At 39.2% G+C, this 20,653-nt stretch overlaps 1 protein-coding gene across 2 annotated transcripts in view; it reads left to right on the plus strand.

The window, feature by feature from the left end:
- LOC121868068 overlaps positions 1-20,653 on the plus strand; it is a 46,380-nt gene that overhangs the window by 19,068 nt on the left and 6,659 nt on the right. Inside the window, exon 1 of one of the 2 annotated variants that reach the window (XM_042368338.1) lies at positions 13,344-13,467. The exons of the other annotated variant lie outside the window; for it this stretch is intronic. The gene's annotated coding sequence lies outside the window, so the exon portion shown is untranslated. Of the gene's footprint in view, positions 1-13,343; positions 13,468-20,653 lie in introns of those variants that run through there. 2 annotated transcript variants of the gene reach the window in all.

The following is a 20,653-nucleotide window of genomic DNA, read 5'->3' on the forward strand; positions in this document are numbered from 1 at the left end:
ACAACTTTTTCATATATACCTTTGTTTGCTTTCTGCTGTTACCTCTAAAACTAAATGAACACATTCCTGGGAATTAATATCTAATTTAGTCAAGTTGTGTGCTTCTACCACAACAAGTTATTTACTTTAGCAAGATTCACATAGATGCATTTGTTTTGATATTTACCTTTTCACACAAATAAAATGTTTAATAACCAGCATCCACTACATCACACGGTCCCTGAACCACTACCCACCCACTTTCTTCCTCTCCACCTCCTCTCTTTCCTTCTCCCTCCCCTCTGCCCTTACTCCTTTCCTTGTGATAAATGTACAGTATATTTCAGGTGCCACTAAGAGACCTCCGGCTCCCAGTAGACTCAGCTTTGTCAATATTATTATTATTACCCACTGTATCTTTATTTTCCTGGCTAAATAAACTGTTTCAATAACGATATCAATAACCATCTCCCCCCCACTCCCCTCTCCTCCACTCCTCTCTTTCTTCCCCCCTTTACCCCTCCTCTCTATTCCCCCTCTCCTCTAACCCCCCCTTCCCCCTCCACTTACCCTTCCCTCTCACTTCCGGTGTGGGTCGCCAGATTGACTTCTTGTTAGCCCCTAATGTAATTGATGAAGACACGAGGCAGTGATGCAAGGAGGAGAGGGAGAAGAGGAGAAAAGGGTGATAGAGGTAGAAGGGAATGAGGAAACGGGAATAAAAAGAGAAGAGAAAGAGGAGACGAATGAGGGAGGAAAAGAATAGAAGGAAACTCGGGGAAGGAGCTCAAGGAAGGAGAGATGTAAGAAATGGTAGAAACTCGTGAAGGATATTAAGAAGGAGAGAAAAGAGATAAAAGGAAAGAAAGCGAGAAGATGAGAAGGGTGTTACGAAGGAAGAAGAGGACGAGAAAGAAGAGGTTTGTGAAGTCGACGAGAGAAGTGGGAAGAATCGAAAATAAAAGTAGGAGAAACACACAAAGCCTTGAAGAAAGAGAAGAAAGAATAAAAGAAACATAGGAAGTAAGATAAAAGGAAGAAAGAAAAATAAAAAACCCAGCAATAATGAGAAGCAGAGAATCAGGAGTAGATAATTATATAGATGGATATTTATTCCGTAAAAATCGCCATAGGAGTTTACATTAGTTCACCGTGTACAACGTATATGGCAGTAATATAAACAATAATCTAGCGGCCTATTCATTGCAACTGTTTACTGTAGCACCACGAGCTAATCCATTCGCTGACACTTAACTATGAGGAAAACATGAACCGCACAGAGTCACTACGCTGTTACACTTACCACCATTCACGAGACTGACAGCACAACACGACACAACACAGGAATTACGTCACAGGAACAAGCCAATCAGATGCGCCTCAGATCTGGACGCGGGTAACGTGTACAGGGGTCGGGAAGGGATTGAGGCGAGTCTGTCAGCTACCTGCCCGTCCTGATTGAAAAAGTGATACTGCTTTTTTTGCGAAAACAAAATAAAAACAACAACAACAACTATATACTAATAGTTCAACAGCCCTTTTGGGAACTGTAATACTCTCTTATGACGGTGTGATTTTATCAATATATATATATATATATATATATATATATATATATATATATATATATATATATATATATATATATATATATATATATATATATATATATATATATATATATATATATATATATACACTGTACGTACAGAGAGTTCCATTTAGGCTTTCTTGTGGTGTTCCCATTAACCTGGGAATTCGTTTTCTAAGGTTGTGGTTAAATTTGTGTATTGAAGAAAACGATATATTTTGGTACACTAAATAAAATCTTACGCTGGCAATACAGACGTTGATAGAAAGTAACGAGGAGTGGTGTCCCCATAAATCGCGACAGTGCCCAACAACAGAAGTATGAAGTTCTATTATAGTGATCTGAGAAATCCCTTTCCCTAGAAAAAATATTAAGTGCTCTCAGATGTAATTTATGAGTTCACAAAACCAGTATCAATTCTTTTACCGATATATTATCCTTCTGAGTAGGAATGAAGCTAATGGTAAATAATATCAAATATACGCTATGCAAATGATACTGCTCTTAGAACAGAGTGAAGAGGCATTACAAAGACTGGTTAACAGATTATTGGAAAAGAGTGAGATACAAACCCGTGGAGGATTGGTAAAAACAGGCCGAGATCTTTTAGAGTGGTGGACTGTGGTCGCCAACCCTCAGATATGAGGACGTTACTCTGACTGCTTGATCCTTCTAAGTAAATCCAATCAACACCGAAAATACAGAGTGTAGTCCATCCATAATTTAAAGCCATGATTTAAAGTGCACAGTCGAGTCAAATAGAATGCAACTACCTCAATATTATTATTTTGTAACTAATATATGGAAAGGTGACACATTTGAATGTCGTTTTAATTATCTTAGATATAAGCATTAATTTTAATAGAGTTATAACAAGAAAAATAAAAGACAAACTTCAATAAAGAAAGAGTCAATCAAGCTTTATGAATTAAGAGGAAGATTATCCGTAAAGTATGTGATATATGCCCCCCCCCCCCCTCTCTTTGAGTCACATATCACACCACCTCCATTTTCCTTAACGTAGCCGATGGCTAGGTAGATTTCCATAAGATCATTTGTGTTGTGCTGGTCTAAAAAGTCAGTCTTGGCTTAATTGAAACTGTTGCCTCATTTTCTTTACATATTCCACATGTACGACCTGATGTACCTGTCTTTGTCTTCACTAATCCATCAGTGAGAGCACAACATTCACTTACTCTAATACTCTGAAGGTGACAGTCGGTAGTTTCTAGTGTCATTCATCTCAACAAATCAGTGTTTGCTTACCACTAACAGATGTTTAAAGAATAGGAACTGCTGTAGATCTAGCCAGGGAAAAATAGTCTTAAAGTTTCATCTGGGGTGATTGGCACACCCAAATTCAAGAGATAGGTGACACTCCATAGACATAGTTTTGATCTAGAAGAGCTGAGAAAAGCACAGAGGCTTGATAGTCGTAGTATCATGGTCACATTGACTGCTAGTCTGTTTTAACTACTGATTCTTATTAAACTCCACGACAGCAAATCATGAGTGGGTTAGCTATCCCCAAGAAGAAGCGCGCTTTTCCCATTCGATGTTTACAGTCATGATCCCTCCCAGTAAGTCCCGCCTTCGAACACAGTTGTCAATGCGTTTATTACACTTCTCCTAGCAAGCTCAATCTTGAATTAGTCTGTGTAAATCAACTTTCGTAATTCGCCAGACCTTTGTCAACTGAGGGTCATCATTGGATGAGTAACAGTTGGGTTGTTTGTAATTTCTGTCATTGCGTGAGTAGCGATCGCTGACAACTCAGGGGTATATATACCATGGGCGGGAAGAGAGGATGTCCTCCGCCACGTCCTCTCCTGTTTGTTCCCAGGTATGATCTGTAGATGTGTTCCCTAGCCATTCAGTTTGATTCAGTCATTGTAATGAATTATCAGTGTTCATCAGTGTTCATGTTGTAACAGTTGAATTGTCATGCACCCAGTGTAAGAAGTAATATAAAGTAAATGTCGCCTGTCGTTTCCAGACGAGAGATTTGTTGTGATTGTGTTGTTCATGCTTCGTCCTCCTTCACGTCATCTCCCGTTTATCCCCATATCCAATTGGTGGTTCTCGGATCACCCCACGACTGCCCCAGAGCCAGTAGATTCCCAGCAGGGAGCAATATATCGACGATGTCGTTGATTCGACATGATTGAGACGGCAGGTCCACCTCATGGGCCAAGGGCCCCAGACTCGCCTCGTGTCAGAGTGTAACCGACCACAACAGCAGTCATCAGTTGTTAGAGGCGCCAGTACTATACCCTGGGACATGCCTTGGAGATATGGCCCACAGTGTTGTTGTATGTGTTTGATAATAATTACCCCATGTTGGGTAGTTGGACCCATGTATTTGTTGGTTTCAGTATTAACGTGTATGTTGTGAATGTATCTCATATGCCCTACCAACAGTCTGTGAAGTATCATATGCCAGTTTGTCTTACAACTGGTTGTAATGAAAAGTACCTCGTAATGGGTGAGAAGTAAAGTTGTCCACTTGGGACTATGAGTAAAGTTTTGTAACTGTACTGTAATGCCACATACCACCAGTAGCTGTGAGAAGTAAAGTAATCTGCAAGGAGTTGCCATGTAACTATGTATTGTGAGTAGGGACAAGGAACTGGTCCTGCTATGTAATGTAATGTGACACCAGTAAGGTTGTGAGCAGTAAAGAAAATACTGAGTTTGCAGGTGAGTAAGCGAGGAGATGCACCTTGAAGTTATATGTTAATAATATCTCTTTTTCCCATTGATTTCATATTAATAAACCTGTTCATAGAGTATTTTAGGAGTATTCATTTTCCCCACAGTAATGACCTTTACTTCCGTCCAAGTGACTTGATATCAGAATTACAATACCCATGTGCCTTAAACCCTCGACATGCTACCAAAAAGAACTAAGGTTATGCAGTAACCATTGAAGTAAGTAAAAAGAACAATTGAATTAAAGAACTAAGACAAGAGAAGATAAAGTAAGATAAGAGGAGTATAAGTATAAGATAAGGCAGAGTATGAGTAGAGAGAAACCGCCGCCGTTACATTGGTGGCAGTTGGTTGTTGGTTGTTACCATCCCCCGTTACAGTAGCATTAACAAATGTGAAAAATTTAGTGACAAAAAGTACCGGTATGGGCAACACATATTCAGAACCAGACAATGTGATGTAGTTACAGCCAGAATTAGGCACAGATACAGGCACATCTGGCATTTAACTTATAGAATAAACCTTTAAGGCATTCCCTTGAACATCATATTAAAGATGTGTCACTGTCAAAGTTTTCATAACACTTGTATCATGAACTATTTTAACTACAGTACTGCACTGACTCAGGAGTCCTTGATGATGTTAGCAGTTATCCTAAATTTGCTAGCCCACATTGATTAGTCTTCAATTTATAACATGAAGTATTCTCTGTTCTGACCTCACTAGAAGAAAGGTCATGGCAGGCTTAGCTCCCGGGGATTAATTGTCGGTAATGGCTAGTGCTACTTGTGAACAGGGCTGTGCCCTTCAAAAGGCCGAGTTAGAGAGAACCAAGGAAGAAAACTTGAGGACCAAGGAAGAAATCTTGAAATTAAAGGAAGTGATAGCGAGGGTGAAGGAAGAAACGAGACAAGGAAAGCCCGTGTCTGTCGAAAACTCAGGCGAATGGAAGGTTGTGAGGAGAAGGACGACCAAACTGGTGGTGAAAAAACACACCAAAGTGGTGAAAAAACACACCAAGGATGCGACAACAACAGCTAAGTGTACCAATTTTTTCAGTCCTTTGATAGACGAATTGGACGTTAGCATAGTCAGGGACAAAGCTGACAAGGAAGGTACGAAAACCTTAATTGTTGGCACTTCCCAGGTGCGGTACCTGGACACAGCTTTTTGTGGTAAAAACAAAAATAGGATGAGGGTGTGTTTGCCAGGAGCTGGGGTGGGGGATATAGTTGACAGTATGAACAATATCTTAACTGGTAATGGGAACAAACCCATTATCTGCTTCAGTGCAGGAGGCAATGATATTGGCCGATGTAGGAGTGAGGAGCTTCTTGATAAGTTCAATGCCGCTATAGAACGTATTAGGTCTAAGGGAGGGATCCCTATCATATGTGGTGTCCTGCCTAGAAGGAGAGTTGGCAAAGAATGGTTGGTGTCAACGGGCGTCTTGACAGATATTGCAAATCAATATCAGTCCCATTCATTGACAACTAGGACAACTTCTACGGCAGAATGGATCTTTATGCTAGGGATGGGGTGGCAACCCTGGCTGGCTCTCTCGAGATGGCAGTTCAGAAGAAGTCAAAGTCTTTAAACTGCTCGGAGAACATATGAGCACGGGGGTGGAGCGGGCAGTTCCGGCCCACGCATACATACCAGAGAGGCTAATTTTACCAACAACAGATATTCTATTCACCCCGGTCGCTGTACAATCAACTATGAAAATCAGTGTCACGGGTCAGGTTAATTTTCAACGTCTATCCCTATAATCTAATCAGAGATTGAGTCTGTCAGGAAAAAGTGAAATGGACGTTAAACACGCACTAACAACTCTACTTACAGGAAACCACAAACCACAGCCAAGGAATTCTTCCTGAGAAGAGCCGTTGGGTCTTGGATATTTTGAGTTTGACAGAATCTTTTCAGGAGATTAATGACTTTCAAAAATAGACAACTGACACTAACTAAACTACAAACATAAGATTCTCTGATGTTTGGGCATCAAGACAATCTAATTTCAGTAGCACTTGAAACTCTTGGCTATCCACAAGGACGATATAAGGATATGCCGCTCATACTGACAAACTTGACACTCACTTACTTGACAAGTTTTACCAACAATAAAGACAGTTGAAGCTTTCACCATCACTCACAATGGATCTTGAATGTTCCAACTGTAATCAGACATATCTAAGTTGCCTCAACAATTGCAACCACAGTTGCAATTTCAAATTCTGTCATTACTAAGGAATAATGAAGTCCCGGGTGCATTCTAAGATTGAGAGAAAACGGAGGACTCAGGCGTCCTGAACCGACGAGAAAATGGACTGATCAGATGAGGGACTCAAATAAAGGAAGCATAGCTATATTTTTTGTGGGCTATTGAGCGTAATATAAAACGTCTGATTTTACGTTAATTGACATGTACGACCGTGGTCATTACAACATAAGGTGACCTCACACAATGTACCCACAGAGGGCGACCTGATAACGAGATCAGAGGTTAACGAGTTCCACAACAACTTAAATAATGAGTTACTTAAGGCACAAAGGCAGTACTGTACATACCATACAGAAAACTCAGATCAAACAAAAATGACCTTAAATGGATAAATATTTATTTAAAAAATATTATTGGACAAAGGAAGGCTATAGGTAGGATAATAAATCGTGATGAAGTTTACCTCCGAGATTATTATAAGGTATTGGCTGGCAGGGTTAAGACCGAGATAAGAAAAGCAAAGAGGAATAATGAACTGAAGGTAGCACGGGAGGCGAAGTCAAACCCCAAGGGATTCTATCAAATGTATCAAAGTAAAACACGAGAAAAGATTAGACCAATACAGTCAGATACCGGTGAGCTAACTGATAACGACAGAGAAATGAGCAATAATCTGAATAAACATTTTTCAACAGTTTTCAGTACAGAAAATTTAAACATGATACCCGAGGAACGGACTCTATACAGCGATAGTGAAGAAATTATATTAAGCGAGATAGCAGTGACTAGTAACAATATTAGTAAGCAAAGAGACAAACTAAAGCCTAAAAAGTCACCAGGTCCCGATGAGATATTTGCCAGAGTATTAAAGGAACTTAAGGAAGAGCTGAGTATGCCCTTAGCAAAGTTGTTTAACATGTCTATAAAAAACGGATGTAGTACCAGAATCCTGGAGGATAGCGAATGTAATGCCGATTTTCAAGAAAGGAGATAGATCACTATCCTCTAACTACCGTCCAATCAGTCTCACATCAATTGTAGGCAAATTACTGGAAGCAATCATTACAAACTCTATTTGAAATCACCTGATGAAGGACAAGTTGATCAATGATTCCCAACATGGCTTCACAAACTGGCGTTCATGTCTGACTATTTACATTATTTTCACCTGTTTTCGAATCAGTGGACGAGGGGCACAATTATGATGTGGTATATCTCGACTTTATCAAAGCCTTAGACAGAGTCCCCCACGAAAGACTAATGAGAAAAGTAGAGGCTCGTGGCATTAAAGGAGATATTCTAAAATGGATTAGGGTGTGGTTACAGAACAGGAAACAGCGAGTGAGCATTAACGGCACTAATTCCGATTGGAGTTCCTCAAGGCTCAGTACTTGGACCATTATTATTTATTATATACATAAACGACATAGATATCGGCGTAGACAGCAACATAAGTATATTTGTTGATGACACTAAAATAGGGCGTGTAATTAAATCTGAAGAGAACTCTGCAAAATTACAGGAAGATCTAAACAAATTTTTCGAATGGTTTGCAAAATGGCCGATGAAAGTCAATGTGGACAAATGTAAAGTACTCAGTGTAGGAGATGTAAAAGAGGGAAACCAGATACCAGATGAACAACGATGTTATTGAGAAATCCGACTGCGAGAAAGATTTAGGAGTAATGATAAGTAGGAATCTTAAGACAAGTAAACAATGCGTATTTGCTCGAAACAAGGCGAACAAGGTGCTTGGGTTCATACAAAGGTACAAAGGAGTGTTAGCTACAAGACTAGCGAGATCATCCTAAAACTAGATCTTGCGCTTGTGAGACCTCACTTGGATTACACAGTTCAAATCTGGTCACCGTATTACAGAATGGCTATAGAATCCTTGGAAAGAATTCAGAGGAGAATGAAAAGGTTAACCCCGGGCATTAGGAATCTTGAGTACAGAGACAGGTTAAAGCATCTTAATTTGCACTCCCTCGAGAGATGTAGAGTGAGGGGCGAAATGCTAGAGGTGTATAAATGGAAGTCAGGGCTAAACAAAGGGGACATAATGTACTCAAACTCTCCAACCAGGAACGAACTCGTAACAATGGTTTTAAATTAGAAAAAAAATAGATTTAGGCGTGAAATAGGCAAACATTGGTTTGGAAATAGAGCAGTGGACTAGTGGAACAAGTTACCAAATATCATCATTAACTCTAATACGCTGGATAGCTTCAAACAATGGATGGATGGATATACGAGCAATAGGGATTGGGTGTTAATGGGACTGCCCAGTATGGGCCAATAGGCCTGCTGCAGTTTCCTCCATTCTTATTTTCTTATATCCTCTTGTGCATGAACCTATGTCCTATGTGGCAGTGATCAGTGATACCGCCCTCTGTGACAGTTACCTGACAATAACTCGGATTGGGTAAAATTTTTTAATGTAGGATGAAAAATTATACACATGAAGAAAGTAAGTTTACTGTAATTAGGCTTTTATTTTTTAACATGTCGAAAAATCGTTACTAAAGATTTTGTTTTAATTACTAAAGAAAACCTAACCTAACCTAACTAGTTAACCAATATTATAACTTAATCTTAACAAAAAAGTTATTAAACAAAACAAAATCTCTCTCTCTCTCTCTCTCTCTCTCTCTCTCACATAAATAGTCTGTGTTTGTCGAAGGTGCACAGAACGTTTTGAGTCTCAGAAATACTACTTGGCCTTGGTAGCCTGTTGCTGCCTCGGGCAAATATTGACGCGACGCTAGTACCAAACAGTCTATGAGTTGAATAAGTAGCTGCTTCTCCAGCTGAACGGGAACACAGTATAGGCTTATGTTCCAAATGTTCCCGAGTCGTGTTTTCCTGACTTAGTATTGAAGTAAAATTAATACAGTGTATTGATTCTATTAGAATTTATCCCAAATGAAGGCAGAAGGTAAGATATGGCAGCATCAACACGGGTGGTGGTGAAACGTTTTGAGCCAATACAGTGTTGCCAATTGTAGGATAATTCAGCCTTATTTCCTAGAAATAGCCTGTTCCTCACCAGACCTTACCGACCAGTTTCCTATAACGCACCACGAACTAACAACAGCACTAATGAAAGGTGAGTCATCCTCCCCTGGTGAGGATGGCATAACCTATAACACCCTGAGATTGTTGAATGAGATCCCTAACCATCCACTGCTTGACCTGTATCAAATGAGCCTCACACAGGGTATTCTGCCTAAGACATGGACTCATGGAAACATAGTTCCAATCACTAAAGCTAATTCTCCAAACTTCAGGCCAATTTCACTTACATCCTGTATGTGTAAAGTCCTTGAAAGAGTTGTTCTAAACCGTCTCATGTTTCAAGTCAAAGACAAACTCGCCCCTAATCTGTACGGGTTCATGCCCGGGCGTAGCACACAGACATGCTTTGCAGAATATCTTGTTCACTCATTTATAGTGTCAATGAATATGATGCATTCTTTGTGTACGAACCTCTGTCCTGTATGGCAGTGAAAAGTGACATTACCCACATGAATCTGACCGACGTATATGTATGTATGTGTGCGTGTGTGCATGTATATGTACGTGTACATGTATATGTGTATGTATATACGTATATGTATGTATATGTGTGTGTGTGTGTGTTTACATATAATGTATATGTACTGTCAATGAATATGATGCAACTCTTTGTGTACGAACCTCTGTCCTGCATGGCAGTGAACAGTGACATTATCCATATGAATCTGACCTCTATACATTTATAGTTGTTAATGAACATGATGTATTTCTTTGTGTGTGAACCTCTGTCCTGCGTGACAGTGAGAAGTGATACCACCCTCAGTGTCAAGACCTGACTGAATTACTCAGAATAGGCAAACTGTACTACAAGCTCTGCCAATAAATTTGTTAAACTAAAAAAAAATTTCCTAGTCTGTAGGGCGGTATATACTGTATATGCTATATACCGGTATATAAATTAAATCAGTACCAACTAGTATAGTAGTATTTTCATACTGTATGAAATGTAGGATAATTTCAGAGTCTGAGTTTTAGAGTAAACTATTACAATAATAAGGAAGAACATTCAAGCAAAGTTTCAGGAAAATTTCATATAATAATCATAGGCGCTACTGTACTTTTACCGAAAGTTATTCGTCTATTAATAATATTAAAGTACAAAGAGAGCGAGAGAAAGTGGGGGGTGAGTACAGCGACCTTAAGTAAGCTGACCAGTTTAGTTGGTGCGTTCGGATCTGGACAAGCTATTTAAGTATCATAAATTCGCATTATCACAGAAATTATAAGATATGACATCCCTTCTTTGAGATACATGAAGGTTGATATTGTAAATAGTGGTTCTGACATGATAAATACAGTACAGTGATTTTTGTATTGCAGTAGAAACTTGGTGAATAAGAACATAAGAACATAAGAATGGAGGAAACTGCAGGGGGCCTATTGGCCCATACTGGGCAGTCCCGTTTACTCCCAACCCCTATTGCTCATATAAGCATCCAACATATGTTTGAAGCTATTCAGCGTATTCGAGTTAATGATGATATTTGGTAACTTATTCCATTCATCCACTACTCTGTTTCCAAACCAGTGTTTACCTTTTTCACGCCTAAATCTAAATTTGTCTAATTTAAAACCATTGTTACGAGTTCGCTCCTGGTTGGATAGTTTGAGTACCTTTGTAATGTCCCCTTTGTTTAGCCCTGCCTTCCATTTATACACCTCCATCAGGTCGCCCCTCGCTCTACGTCTCTCGAGGGAGTGCAAATTAAGATGCTTTAACCTGTCTCTATACTCAAGGTTCCTAATGCCCGGGATTAGTCTTGTCATTCTCCTCTGAATTCTTTCCAAGGATTCTATATCCATTCTGTAATACGGTGACCAGAACTGAACTGCGTAGTCCAGGTGTGGTCTCACAAGAGCAAGATACAGTTTCAGGATGACCTCGCTAGTCTTGTAACTAACACTCCTTTGTATGAACCCAAGTACTTTATTAGCCTTGTTACGAGCAAAAACACATTGTTTACTTGGCTTAAGGTTCCTACTTATCATTACTCCTAAATCTCTCTCGCAGTCGGAATTCTCTATGGCATCATTGTTCATCTGGTATCTGGTTTCCCTGTTTACATCTCCTATACTGAGTACTTTACATTTGTTGACATTGAATTTCATCTGCCATTTTTCAGACCATTCGAAAAATTTGTTTAGATCTTCATGTAGTTTTGCCGAGTCCTCGTCAGATTTAATAACACGTCCTATTTTAGTGTCATCTGCAAATTTACTTATGATGCTGTCTATGCCGATATCTATGTCGTTTATGTATATAATAAATAATAATGGTCCAAGTACTGAGCCTTGGGGAACTCCACTTGTGACGTTGCTCCAATGGGACTTAAAACATAAGAAACATAAGAAAATAAGGAGTCTGCAATAGGCCGGTTGGCCTGTGCATGGCAGCTCCTGTCGAGAGTTACTACCACTCTCTATCATCCATGAATCTATCTAGCCTCCTTTTGAAACTTTACAGAGTTCCCGCACTTACTACAAAGTTGCTAAGCTTGTTCCACTCGTCCACCACCCTATTTGTGAACCAGTTTCTTCCTATCTCCCTCCTAAACCTAAACTTATCCAACTTGAATCCGTTGCTCCGAGTCCTATCCTGCTCGGATATTATAAGAACTTTATCTATATCCCCTTTATTGATTCCTTTCACCCACTTAAATACTTCTATCATATCTCCCCGCACTCTTCGTCTTTTTAGGGAATGCAAGTTAAGTTTCTTTAACCTATCCTGATATGGAAGGTTTCTAAGTCCCGGAATCATTTTTGTCATTCTTCGCTGCACCGACTCTAGTGAATTTATATCCATTCTATAATATGGGCACCAGAACTGAACCGCATAATCGAGGTGCGGCCTAACTTAGTGCCGTTAATGCTCACTCGCTGTTTCCTGTCCTGTAACCACGCCCTAATCCATTTAAGGATGTCACCTTTGATGCCATGAGCTTCTAAATTTCTAATTAGTCTTTAGTGGGGAACTCTGTCGAAGGCTTTGCTAAAGTCGAGATATACCACATCATAATTGTGCCCCTCGTCCACCGATTCGAAAACTGATGAAAAGAATGTTAATAGATTAGTTTGGCAAGAACGTCCGCTTGTGAAGCCATGCTGGGAATCATTGATCAATCGGTGCTTCTCCAGGTGATTTCGAATAGAGTTTGAGATGATTGCCTCCAGTAATTTGCCTACTATTGATGTTAGACTGATTGGGCGGTAGTTAGAGGATAGTGATCTATCCCCCTTCTTGAAAATCAGTATTACATTCGCTATCCTCCAGGATTCTGGTACTACACCTGTTTTTAAGGACATGTTAAACAACTTTGCGAAGGGCATACTTAAACACTCTACAACCACCCGTGGGATTAGGTTAGGTTATATTAGATTTTGCCTTATTAGGTTAGAGTAGCATTAGGGTGTTCAGACTATATTACTGGAAGCAATTTATGTGTTTTGTTAGTCAACGTCGGCCCGCTACTGCTCCAGATATTAGTTTAAATAATTTCATTATCATTATGGTTTACCCTTCGTATTCTTAACCCGTCGTTCCTCACGTGATAAAAAAACATATCCCCATCACTATTTTTTATTCGATGATTTTACACATCAGAAATATAAGCCAATGAGAATAATGAATGACCATACCATTATAACATAAATCAGAGGACGATTTTGTACGTTCCATTTGTATCACAAACGACAAAGACCAACGAATCGTTTTGTGTGTGTGCATGGGTGTTGGGAACATATACTATATATAGGCACGCTGCTCACTGGGCTTGCCACATCAGTTGGGAACGGGGCGACTCGCGCACACTAGCTCCTGGCCGTGTACCCCGGCCAAGGTCAACCCAGCCAACAATAGAAGACCGGTCCACTGGGAGAAGCGGTAAGAAATATTAATATTATTATTTGTCATTGCTTCATATAGTTTTGTACTGGTGATGTAGAAGGGGGGGTTGGTGGTGATGTAGGTGGGCGTTGGTGGTGGTGTTGGTGGTGGTGATGTGGGTGGGTGGTGGCGATGTATGTGGGTGGTGGTGATGTAGGTGGGTGATGGTGATATAGATGGGTGTTAGTGGTGATGTAGGTTGGTGTCAGTGGTGATGTTGATGGTGGTGTAGGTGGGTGGTGGTGATGTAGGTGGGTGATGGTGATATAGGTGGGTGTTAGTGGAGATGTAGGTTGGTGTCAGTGGTGATGTTGATGGTGGTGTAGGTGGGTGGTGGTGATGTAGGTTGGTGTTAGTGGTGATAGTGGTATAGGTGAGTGGTGGTGATGTAGGCTGGTGGTGGTGATGTAGGCTGGTGGTGACGTAGGTTGTTATTAAATTTAATATATCTATAAATTATTTCTTATTTATGTGATCGAAGCATAACTAATAAGAAACAACGCGTAATTTAGTGAATTTTGTTAGTACGTTAAATGCCCTTCATAATACTGACAAGGAATTTACTCTCTCACCCAGGAGACGACTGCGCCACCACGGTGTGTGCCTCACTAAAGTGTCATAACTCATAACCAATTCTTGGTCTCTTACTTTTGTATTCAGATTTGCCACACACGTAGGAATTGAGTCAGTTGATTTTGCACCCCACCCCCCTTATGGTTATTACTTTTTTAACACCAAATAATGGTGCAATATACCGCTGGTCCAAAACGTTTTGCGCGGTGGTAAGTAAACAAACAAGCTGCATGGCAACCACCACTGACTCCCGATTTTACCACTGAACAAGGTCCGGATTCATGAAGGTTCGTACAATGAATATTCCACGTAACTGTATATATTTAACTGGGTGGCTTACGAAATTTCTTTTAGATATTCAGCATAAAAAATTATTTTGCTAATTCCCACTTTACCTAATTATTTATTTTAAATTTATGAATTGCATTAAAAATTGCTGAAATCAGAATATTTACACACACACGCACACACACAACAACTACTACTACTACTCTAATTAGTATAACGATGATCCAGCTATTATACAATGATATGAGTTATCAGGGATGTCACCTTCGTTTGTGAGGTGACTAAAGAGGCCGATACATGACCGGCGACTCATCAGTCGCCATAGGACTTTTGGGAGTATAGAGGTTTTGATGATGAGACATATGATGAGCTGGATGATGGCTGTGCGTGAGTTGATCTATGTGGTGAGGCAGGAGCGCAGGCTGCAACCACAGATCTTGGCTCTCCCTTTTCCTAATCCAGTGGTGCAAGTGTTACAACGAATGGGGAGAGGAGAGTTGCAATGGACTGCCGATAGCCCAGTTTGTTGGGTTTTGCCTTAGTAGCTTGTCCATCATGCATCGCCTTCATACACCGGTGTATCGTTGGGTTCCCATGGTGGTCACCTCTTCCTCCTATACCGCCGTTTGGGGTCTTGTTGGAGTTCTGTAAGCATGTCTGCCTGATGCTGGGCTCCAACACCGATTTTTCGTTGGGGTTTACTCCTGTAGCCTTATACCACCATGGTTAATCTGCAAGGCAGTGGGTCAATGGTTGGTAGGCATCAGGGTACTCTGAAAAAATGGCACTGGGAAAAATTGGCACAGGTAAAAATGGCACAATTTTCATACTATGAAAAAATGGCACAGCAAATTTCACTTCGAGCTCACGAACCACAAACGAACTTACGAGCTAACGAGGCTGTGTTTGAAGCTATCCAGCGCATTCGAGTTAATGATGATGTTTGGTAACTTGCTATATCATCTTTGTTTAGCCCTGACTTCCATTTATACACCTCGATCATATCTCGTGTTTAAATTTGATACATTTGATAGAATCCCTTGGGGTTTGACTTCGCCTCCCGTGCTACCTTCAGTTCATTATTCCACTTTGCTTTTCTTATCTCGGTCTTAACCCTGCCAGCCAATACCTTAAAATAATCTCGGAGGTAAACTTCACCACGATTTATTATCCTACCTATAGCCTTCCTTTGTCCAATAATTTTCTTTAAATAATTATTTATCCATTTAAGGTCATTTTTGTTTGATCTGAGTTTTCTGTATGGTATGTACTGCGTTTGTGCATTAAGTAACTCATTATTTAAGTTGTTGTGGAACTCGTTAACCTCTGATCTCGTTATCAGGACGCCCTCTGTGGGTACATTGTGTGAGGTCACCTCATGTTGTAATGACCACGGTCGTACATGTTAGTTAACATAAAATCAGACGATTTATATTACACTCAATAGCCCACAAAACATTATAGCTATGCTTTCTTTATTTGAGTCCACCGTCTGATCAGTCCGTTTTCTCATCGCTTCAGGACGCCTGAGTCCTCCGTTTTCTCTCAATCTTAGAGTGCACCCGAGACTTCATTATTCCTTAGTAAAGACAGAATTTGATATTGCAACTGTGGTTGCAATTGTTTAGGCTACTTAGATATGTCTGATTACAGTTGGAACATTCAAGATCCATTGTGAGTGATGGTGAAAGCTTCAACTGTCATTATTGTTGGTAAAACTTGTCAAGTAATTGAGTGTCGAGTTTATCAGTGCCCATACTGGGCAGTCCCATTTACACCCAACCCCTATTGCTCATATATCCATCCAACCCATGTTTGAAGCTATCCAGCGTATTTGAGTTAATGATGATATTTGGTAACTTGCTCCACTCGTCCACTACTCTATTTTTAAACCAATGTTTACCTATTTCGCGCCTAAATCTAATTTTGTCTAATTTAAAACCATTGTTACGAGTTCGCTCCCGGTTGGATAGTTTGAGTACTTTGGTAATGTCCCCTATGTTCAGCCCTGACTTCCATTTATACACCTCTATCATACCGCCCCTCACTCTACGTCTCTCGAGGGAGTGCAAATTTAGATGCTTCAACTTGGCTCTGTACTCAAGGTTCCTAATGCCTGGGATTAGTCTTGTCCTTCTCCTCTGAATTCTTTCAACGGAATCTATATCCATTCTGTAATACGGTGACTAGAATTGAACTGCGTAATCCAGGTGAGATCTCACAAGCGCAAGGTATAGTTTTAAGATGACTTAGCTAGTCTTGTAACTAACACGCCTTTGTACGAACCCAAGTACTCTATTAGCCTTGTTTCGAGCAAATACACATTGCTTAGTTGACTTAAGATTCCTGCTTATCATTACTCCTAAATCTTTCTCGCAGTCGGATTTCTCAATAACATCGTTGTTCTACTAATATCTGGTTCCCCTGTTTACATCTATACTGAGTACTTATATTTGTCCACATTGAATTTCATCTGCCATTTTTCAGACCATTGGAAATTTTTTTTTAGATCTTACTGTAGTTTTGCGAAGTCCTTGTCAGATTTAATTACACGCCCTATTTTAGTGTCACCAGCAAATTTACTTATGTTGCTGTCTACGCCGATATCTGTGTCATTTATGTATATAATAAATAATAATGGTCCGAGCCTTGCGGAACTCCACTAGTGACTTTGCTCCAATGGGATTTAGTGCCGTTAATACTCACTCATTGTTTCCTGTCCTGTAACCACGCCTTAATCCATTTTAGAATATCACCTTCAATGCCATGAGCTTCCACTTTACTTATTAGTCTTGCGTGGGGGACTCTGTCGACGTCTTTGCTAAAGTCGAGATATACCACATCATAATTGTGCCCCTCGTCCACTGATTAGAAAACAGATGAAAAGAATGTTAATAGATTAGTTATGTAATATCATCTCTATTCATTGAATATTTTCAGCCTTCGGGCTGCCAAATTATCTTAATAAACCGTTAATTATTATTATTATTTATCACACACACACACACACACACACACACACACACACACACACACACACACACACACACACACACACACACACACACACACACCTGCACTTGCTAGATGACCCACCTCCCGCTTTAAACTGAATCTACCCCAATACTCCCTTACCTCAAATTTATATTCGCTTTTATATTACAAATATAATATACGTAAGCCTTTTATTCTAAATTACTTTCTCAAGTTATATTGTATTTGAACCGTTATTTGACCGCCATTATACTTTCAGTTATGTGGTCCTTCGTGGTGTTATTTCTTACCGTATATCTCGATTCGATGTTTTCATTTAATAAGGAGTGTCTTATTGGTCGATATTATAATGTTTAATTTCGAACGTGTTTTTGTGTTGTTCCCGTGTAGAGGGATTAAGCCACCGTCCTTTCAATAACTCAACACATTTATGTTAAACAGCAGCTGCTTGCTAACATTACTTTTTTATATATTTCTGTAAACATAGGTTTAGCACAAATATAGTGTACACAAAATACTTACAGAAAAAAATTGTATTGAATGGCCTGTATAGAGGTACAGTCGGGGTCAAAAGTCTTTATCACTTAGCATTATCTGGCATCTACTTATATTGTATATATATATATATATATATATATATATATATATATATATATATATATATATATATATATAATAATTTCTCGACTATACCACAAGTGCTCTTGTGGTATGGTCGGTAGCGTTCCCTGGTCCCATGCATTAGGTCGAGGGTTCGAGTCCTGGCTGGGAGGTCGTTGAATATATGTTCAAAATCTGCGTGTTATATGGACTAAAAATAATATATATATATATATATATATATATATATATATATATATATATATATATATATATATATATATATATATATATATATATATATATATATATATATATATATATATATATATATATATATATATATATATATGTGTGTGATTGGGATATACTATTAAACTACTTGTGATCACATATTTTGCTTGAACCAGAAAATGGGATAAAACTCTCCAAAATACCTGAGATCTTCGGGAACTTACATGCCAAATAATGTCAAGTGTTCAAGACTTTTGACTCCGACTGTACATCCTGTTTGAGTTTGTGACCTGCAGCCAAACTTATTATATGTAAGTTCCAACGATTGGCGTGAGTTCCGCCGTTCTCCACTATGAGATACTCCTGATCACGGTAACTCAGGATCCTGTTACTCGTTACACGACTACACGTCCAGCTCAGGGTGCGAGTGGCTTATTCTTTTGAAGTTTAAATATCACGACAAACTATGTTCATGTGCCATAGATTGAGAAAACTGAGCCGTATGTGTAATCTGGGGATTTCATTAAAGTTCGAAAAAATGTATAAATCTTCTCAATAGGAAAGGGATGGTCAAAATAAACAATAGTCGGCACCCTTGTCGATAGATTGTGGAGTCCTACAAGTGAGTATCTTGGAATCTTATCTTTTCACATTATTTCATGACATGCTCATTGGTGTTAAATGTAAAAAGATTTTCAGAGGTTTGTGTCCAGAATATTTCCCAACAAACTTTTTAAGGGTTTGGGATCTGAACCAGCAAGGTACTAGGGGGCAATGATTATAATTTTTTAATAAAGTAACTGGTGTACCCAGTCAATAATGAAACTTTCTCTACAGATATAAATGACTGGAAAAACTTATTAATTGATTTTGAGGACACTGTCTAGTATTAACTGATTGTGGGGACAATGACTAATACTAACTGGCTGTAGGGACATTGAATAATACTAACTGGTTGTAGGGACAATGAATAATACTAACTGGTTGTAGGGACAATGAATAATACTAACTGGTTGTAGGGACAATGAATAATACTAACTGGCTGTAGGAACAATGACTAATACTAACTGGTTGTAGGGACAATGAATAATACTAACTGGCTGTAGGAACAATGACTAATACTAACTGGTTGTAGGGACAATGACTAATACTAACTGGTTGTAGGGACAATGAATAATACTAACTGGTTGTAGGGACAATGACTAATACTAACTGGCTGTAGGGACAATGAATAATACTAACTGGCTGTAGGGACAATGAATAATACTAACTGGTTGTAGGGACAATGAATAATACTGACTGGTTGTAGGGACAATGAATAATACTAACTAGTTGTAGGGACAATGAATAATAGTAACTGGTTGTAGGGACAATGAATAATACTAACTGGTTGTAGGGACAATGAATAATACTAACTGGTTGTAGGGACAATGACTAATACTAACTGGCTGTAGGGACAATGAATAATACTAACTGGCTGTAGGGACAATGAATAATACTAACTGGCTGTAGGGACAATGAATAATACTAACTGGTTGTAGGGACAAAGAATACTACTAACTGGCTGTAGGGACAATGAATAATACTAACTGGTTGTAGGAACAATGAATAATACTAACTGGTTGTAGGGACAATGAATAATAGTAACTGGTTGTAGGGACAATGACTAATACTAACTGGTTGTAGGGACAATGAATAATACTAACTGGTTGTAGGGACAATGAATAATACTAACTGGTTGTCGGGACACTGTCCAGTACTAACTGGTTGTAGGGACAATGACTAATACTAACTGGCTGTAGGGACATTGGGACAATGACTAATACTAACTGGTTGTAGGGACAATGAATAATACTAACTGGTTGTAGGGACAATGAATAATACTAACTGACTGTAGGGACACTGTCCAGTACTAACTGGTTCTGGGGACAATGAATAATACTAACTGGTTGTAGGGACAATGACTAATACTAACTCGCTGTAGGGACACTGTCCAGTACTAACTGGTTCTGGGAACAATGAATAATACTACCTGGTTGTAGGGACAATGAATAATACTAATTGACTGTAGGGACACTGTCCAGTACTAACTGGTTGTGGGGACAATGACTAATACTAACTGGTTGTAGGGACAATGAATAATACTAACTGGTTGTAGGGACAATGAATAATACTAACTGGCTGTAGGGACAATGACTAATACTAACTGGTTGTAGGGACAATGAATAATACTAACTGGTTGTAGGGACAATGAATAATACTAACTGGTTGTAGGGACACTGTCCAGTACTATCTGGTTCTGGGGACAATGAATAATACTAACTGGTTGTGAGGACAATGAATAATACTAACTGGCTGTAGAGACACTGTCCAGTACTAACTGGTTGGGGTGACAATGACTAATACTAACTGGCTGTAGGGACAATGAATAATACTAACTGGTTGTAGGGACACTTTCCAGTACTAACTGGTTGTGGGGACAATGAATAATACT

This window comes from Homarus americanus, unplaced genomic scaffold, assembly GCF_018991925.1.
Source record: "Homarus americanus isolate GMGI-L3 unplaced genomic scaffold, GMGI_Hamer_2.0 scaffold6894, whole genome shotgun sequence".
Lineage (NCBI taxonomy): Eukaryota > Metazoa > Arthropoda > Malacostraca > Decapoda > Nephropidae > Homarus > Homarus americanus.